This window comes from Cryptomeria japonica, chromosome 10, assembly GCF_030272615.1.
Source record: "Cryptomeria japonica chromosome 10, Sugi_1.0, whole genome shotgun sequence".
In the NCBI taxonomy this organism is placed as follows: Eukaryota; Viridiplantae; Streptophyta; class Pinopsida; order Cupressales; family Cupressaceae; genus Cryptomeria; species Cryptomeria japonica.
Window position 1 is genome coordinate 766,665,767 of NC_081414.1, and position 7,386 is coordinate 766,673,152.

The 7,386-nt window shown below is 31.7% G+C and overlaps 1 pseudogene; it reads right to left on the reverse strand.

The window, feature by feature from the left end:
* Positions 1 to 300: 300 nt before the first annotated feature.
* The window catches only part of LOC131859215 (shikimate O-hydroxycinnamoyltransferase-like), a 16,585-nt pseudogene continuing 9,499 nt past the window's right edge, over positions 301 to 7,386 (reverse strand).

The window sequence follows — 7,386 nt, forward strand, 5'->3', positions numbered from 1 at the left end:
ATGTCTCATAAATTAAAATATGTCATATAAAAAAAATTGAATACAAACATATATATTTATAACATGAAATCAAAGGATCTATGATGGCAAATAAATCCAGTCATCATAAATTTAGTTTCACTAATAATACACTTAGGCAAGGTCCCCACACTGCTGTTTTAGCTAGCAATCACTGTTCAATGTTGTTCAATATTTTAAAGAGTAAATTATGAAGCAGGAGCAAATTGTAGAGTAGGGGACCCATGAAAATTTCCCGTCTAATAATCAACTAGACACAAATTCAATTCACTTGGTTTGCTGTCATAAGCGTGAAGGCCTTACAAATTCATAAATAATTTTTTCAAAAAGGACCATATGATCTTTCTGCAATTTTAATGCAACTGAAAAGCTTCATCGCTTGTAGGACTTGGCAAAATGTAAACAAGGCCTTCGAAAGCAAAATTTGCAGGTCCCATGAATATTGGTCTTCCCCAACTAAAATCTGCATCATGGATGGGCTTATGAACCCAGCTTGTGATGCCAATATTAGGAGACCTGTAATTATTAGCACTTGTAGCTAATGGAGTCATATCAGGTTGCAGTTCCAAGTAATCTATAGCAGATCGCAAGTATTCGTCGTCCATTCGGCCCAAGGCATCATGAATTTTGCTTGCAGAATAATAAAGGGGCTTTGAAACTAGATCCCCTAAAACAACCGTGGGCGTGCTAGTGAAAAGAACATTGCCAAAATAACCAGGGGGAAGAAGCGGTTGGAGTCTGCTTCGACCATCTGTTCCAATATACAATTTGGTTTCTTGGTCATCTGTTAGATTTCTTGCTTTGCAAGCACATCTCCAGATGTGTCCAAAAAGTATTTCATAGTTGCTGTAGGTTACCCTGTTTCCATTTCCTTTAGCCGAGCCTTTAAGTATATCCAATTGTTCTCTGGTGATTTTGAAGATGGCACCTGAGAAATCATTTTTATTTCTATTTAGGATATCATTTTGGTTGTTTAACGGTGGAGGTGGTTGATACTCAACATGATGAAAGTTTGGAGTTGGAGGATTTCTGGCTCTTAAAAGAGTTCTATCTATGAATGGTTGCAGAGTAACATCTAGCCCACAAGCCACATCTGACCAGGTGTTGATGAAGTGTAAAGCAGCATAATCATCAGCCACATGATGTTCCACTCCCACGCCTAAACACACTCCTCCACATTTGAAAAATGTTACCTGCACGTGGATAGATTTACACATACAATGAGCATAAATATTAATTACCTTTTAAGAAATTCAGAGATGCATATGCAATAACTGAAAAATTTGAAGTGACCAATCTAATGACTTGAGGGCATAGCAAGCATTTAATTTATTAAACATTAATTAATGCTATCAAATTTTTACAATTTATGTTATAATTTTCTTTCTTGATGTTTTTGGATTAGATTGTGTGAAAACTTGTTTTTATCATCAAGGTTTCAAATCACTTTCTATGATTCATCATCAGGATGAGAGGAGTTCAAAGGAGATGAAAGATTACAGAGTGTGATTCGAAACATTGATGATAATTTTTTTTTTCACACAATCTAATTCAAAAACATCAAGAAAATTATTAAACATTATATTCTTGTAATGATGAACTTAATACAATCAGAGATCGAATTTACCAGTGATACAGGTTCCTTGAAACTTCTGAAAATATGAAAACTTCTATAATTTAAAGATTCCAAAACAAGAATCCAAAGAACCTCAATAAATAAGAAGAATGGAGCTACAATGTACCAATTGTAGAAATGTATTTTAAATGTATTTGAAACATTTTTACAAGCAGTACATTTCTTCAAGGTATTCTAAATCTCCGAGATACCTTGAAGAAATATGGTCTCATCGAATCTTATGATTGTAGGATATGTACAAAATGCATTTATTGAAAATGATTTAGAAAATTTTAACCAAATGTAATTGACAGATTAAAATATTAACTATATTTCATCACTTTCATTATGTATAGGCATGTCTTTTATAAGAGACACATCTCTTCGTTGATGTACCTATTTAAGGATCTTTGGATCCTCCTATTTGTATAAGTAAAAATATAATTTAATGCTCTCTAATTTTTATCATGATATCAGAGCATCCTAAGTCTTTGACTTTACAAATTATACATTACGTGATAAGGAGGCATGTCCAGTATTCCTACGAGGAACAACATAATCCATACAATGGTGTGTGTGGCCATGGAATGGTAAAAGAAAAAAGAAAGAGAATATAATTATCAAAATTTGCAACACCTATATTTATGGGTTCAAACAGGATTCAACTATATGATTCTTTACTGGGTATTTAAAAGGAGTCTTTGGGAAGAATTGGTAGTATACCTTGCAAGCAGAGACTTCTAGAGAGAAAAGAAGACCGCTGCCAAACAAGGAATTTATAAGCTGTTTGAAACCTCAAAGGAAAATTGCAGAAGTTAAGCATTGGATAAAAGAGCGTACATGGTAACAAAATTTGAAGAGAAAGTTGCAGGGATAGAGGAGCCATTGTTGCTAGTCTGAAAGGAAGAAATCGATAGTCAAAAGGACCATGCTAGTCTGAAAGAAAATCACTATTTTTTTTGGAGCACTCAAAGTCGTCCCATGAGGTAGATAGTGTGAATTTAGTAGTAGGAATGATCTCCACCAAATAAGAAAGGAAGAATCATGAGTTTGTTGTTGGAGATCTAGCGGTACATAGAGAGCAAAAATTTCCAAATTAAGAAAAGGAATTCTGCATGGAAGATCGCTATTGAAAGAAGATAAAGTGTTTGATGAAGATGATCACATGGAAAATGTAGCCATTCAAGGAGAAATAGTAACTTATACCAAAGAAGATCATATCTGGTTTGAAAAGTATATAAGATTACAACTATTTTAGAACTTATAAGTATTTAAAGATTGTTGTCGTTAAGGGATAAAAAGAGAGATCTTCTTTAGGCCACAATTTACATTAGTCACCAACTTGAATCAGATATTGCTACCACAATTGTGAAGCTACACCATTAGAATAAACCAAAGCTATCTATAGAGAGTTATCACTAAAAGAAAGAAGTAGTTCCAAGAAAGAGCGTCACCACTTCATCATAATCATCCACTTTCAAAAGTAGCTAAAGTGAATAGAAGATTGTAGAATTTGTTTGAAAGATTGTAGTTTGAGGAGATCAAGCCGACCTAAGATAAAGGTATGTTGATTTGTCCCAAATCTGTCAAAAGTTATCAATTGACAGGTTTATTTTGAAAGACAAGCTAAACCAATGCCAAGAGATTGTAAAAGTCAAGAATATTGATTTAAGTTGATTTTAAAGATGGCATTTTAACTATTAAAGGAATTTGTATGATGACAAAAGGAGTGAATAAGAGATCTAAATATCATTGAAAATAAAGTTGTCAAATATTGAAAGGAGAGGTCTGAAAAATTATTTTAAGTCGTTAAACATCTTGTTATGAATAATGATGAACAATTGTAATCAAGGGAGAAATGGTGTTAAAGGGTTGCTAACCAACCTATTTTTATAGGTGGCCCCCATTGTCTAGTTAAGTTATGTGATAGAATAAAGTTTATGGGGTGGGGTGTTAAAATATAAATTGCATTCATCACTTTCTTTATGTATAGGAATCTCTATTGTAAGAGACACATCTCTTTATTGATGTACCTATTTAAGGATCTTTGGATCCTCTTATTTGTATATATAGAAAATATAATTTAATGCTCTCCAATTTTTATTAGTATAAAGCTAGAGTCTGCAACCTCACAAACTATACGAAAATGGTTGCTTTGGAACATGGTGTGTACATCCATATCACAATGAATGATAGAGGAATTTTGCAAATGTTGGAGCAGGAATTGCCTTGGTAGACATTGATGCAAAATGGGTAAGCATAGACAAGGAACACTAATTGTTTGACATAATACCTTTAAGAAATTTGTTCTCATTGAATGACTTGATTATAGGATATGCAAAATGTAGAAGCATAGACAAGGCACCTAAACTGTTTGACAAAATGCCTCAAATCACACTTTTCTATTGGAATGCCCCGATTGCAGTGTATTAACAAAAAAAATAGGTTTGTTGAAAAGGCTTCAAAACATTGTCCTTCTAGGTACCTCATAGGAGAATTGGTTGCAATTGCATGTATAACAAACCTTCTCAAGCTTTGAAATGCCTCCTATGAAGAATGGCTTGATAGGGAATTTTAAGTATTTTTTTTTTTTATTATTAAAGATCTATTGTGATATGATGTAATATTTTTGGATGGGTAGTGTAGTTATGGAGAATATGCAAGCAATGCTTGTAATAATGAAATTGTTTTGCAGTTTAAACCAATCTCATTTCTTCTATCTTTTTAAAAAATATTTGTATTCTTTGTCAGTTAAAAGAGCATTAATAGTGTAAGATTAAAATGTTATTTTGGTTTATATTGGCATAGTTTCTCAACTAGATGATATGTTAGATCTTGTTCTCAAGAAACAAGATATGATTGAATGCACAATTTGATAGGGAAATTTTGACTTCCCTAAGTGTAATCTTTTATTTATTGGAAAAAAATATTCTCCAATGAAAAATTCCTTTTCTCTTCTACATGGTCGTGTGTCTTCTTCCTTAAATTCTTTTGGCTCTTTAACAACTAGTGGCTTTGTTCATCAACCTAGTCTTGATCCCGTCGATGATGGTCTTGGCATTTCTAGTCTAGACACTACATGAAATTCTCCTTAATTCAAAATTGGGTCATGCCCTAATCTCACATGGGCACATGGCCAACAAGTGTACCAGATCTAAGAACAAGGCTTTGCATCAATCTTGATGGCCTTATGTTCTTTTGCATCATTACATAATGGATGTTCCCTCTAATTGGGAATGAATCTAACTATATATTCAATAGGGTACTATCTATATAATTTTTTTATTAGATATCATTTGCATTGATAACATAGAACTATAGGTTTCATCCTCCTATTTCAACCGACCTATCTTTTATTGTATAAAATTAAAGGCCAAAACCATCTTTTCCATGTCAAATAATTCCTTGATTTAGCATCTCTTATTAGGTTCACATTTGTAGTGTCAAAAAATTCAATGATTGGTTTCAAAAACTCACCAAACCTTTGAGAACCTTATCACAAATTGAGTCCCAACGTCATGAAGAGTTCCAACTGAAGTAAACTCACGAAATTTAAATACTTTGAGAGGAATAATACTCACATTTACAAAAGCAATTTTGTCAAAAATTCTTCCATGCTTATCTTTCTCTTATTCCAAATGAATATTGTCCCATGACATTGGTAATTTCCTTGTTAGTAATGAGGGTATATATATTATATCAAATAAATCCTTTAACGAGATCTATATCAAGCACTTCTAAAGTGGCAACTGAGATGTACCACCTTAGAAGAGGAAAATTTACTCAATCTAGCTTATCTATCTCCACAAGGATGACAATCTACTATAATTCACTACCAAAGTGAACGAGAAACTCTATTGTGATATTTTTGGTACCATAAAAAGCCTAGAGAGGAGAGTGTGTGAAATAAATGATTATCATAGATCTAAAGAGGGATAAGCAATTGGGAAAAAATAATGAGAGGCCAAAAAGCTCTTGAACTAAACCAAATATGTGGGATCTATCACTCCAACATAGGAATTGATTGGTACATGAGGCTGAGGGATGCTAACAAAAGGTGGAATGATTATAGCAACATCAAGATTAAATGTCTTATTGATCCCATATCTTGCTAAGGCTATACATTATTATTGATGGTTTTGTTAACAATAAGAACAAAACCAAGATTGGGAGAAATATATATTTAAATTTGAGTAAAGAGGATTAAGGTTTGTAGCAAGGATAAATCATTAAATTTTTTTGGATGACATGTTAGATTGCTTGGTGAGTCATTACTTACAATAATTTGACTGATTATGATTAGATTTTTCTTACATGCATAATAACCCCTACAAAACATTTTACTAATAAAAAGGATGTGTTTGTGATTAGTATCTTGGGTCTTGCAAGTTGGAAGAAGAACTAAGAAATAATTAATCATGAGGTCTCATTATGTTGTATATAACCACTCATTATTGGAGACTATATATACATGGTGACTCTTGTGGTGAATACTGACCATCTTCATATATTTTTAGACGCCAAATGATGATTATTCTATACTTGTAGAATGATGGTTATGCTAGTTACAACTAGGTGGTGTTGGTATATTTAAGTGTTTTAACTATTAAATTATTCTTGACCTCATTGGCATTGTTTTAGGTCTTTATATATGTAGAAAAAAAGTTTAGTTAATTCAATAAATAAGGTCTTGTAGATAGAACTTGACTAGTTTATCTAATGGATCCTATCTGTGATAGCCAACTCTTTATAATGTATGAAACAAATAAGTCACATAACTAATTTAGTACTTGGTAAGAATTTGATCTAGAGAAGACTAGATGGCCAAATATGTGCACCTTGTCATTACCTCGTGAAACTATATACATTGTTATGAGGGTTCTCAAGTGGAATAATAGATTGTATGATTGGATTATCCCTATAATTTTATCAACCTTTATCTTATGGTGGAAAACATCAAGTAAAATTTAATCCCTTACATATATTATTTAATTTAAGGTTGGTTATGGCTTATACAGTAAATGGATTATTCATAGTAAACTCCTTGGTTGAACCTATTAATTTTTCATAGACACATATATTACTAAACATTAAAAATGATTTATTAATAGCTCCTACAAATTGTCACATGGTCATTTGATGTAGAAATGAAAAATGAATGATGTTTATATTCTTTTATAAAATTTGATACTATTGGCTTGAAAGCTAACAATATTGAGTTTAGTAGCTAGATAATATGGATCTTAAGTTGATTTTGAATACTTATTGATGTACATGTAATTAAGTTATAATTTACTATAAATCAAATGTACAATTTTATTGGGTGTTAAAATGTCAAGATGAGAAGATTTTGTCTTAGATTTGTTAGAGTAAATATTATTTACTCATGCTTAAGTGAAACTTAGGTATTTATCATTTAATACTCTTAGGCATACATGAAATTTAGTTGTCATTAATATCATTTATATGTTATGCTTACTTAGGCTTAGTTTCAACATAAGCTAGTTATCATAAAGTTACTTTATGTAACTTTTCATTTACTAATATTCATAGGATGTTAGTTATCCTGGGTTGTATTCTAAAAGATATGAGTCATGTGTCATTGTTTAATATTAGTTTCATAATACATCATGCACTTAATTTTGTATTAAGGGTAGTTGTAACTACCTCATCATCTCTTGCCTATATAAGCAAGGCTCATGTGTTTTGTATCATACCAATTCATCTCAATCATTTCATTTCAATCTCCATTG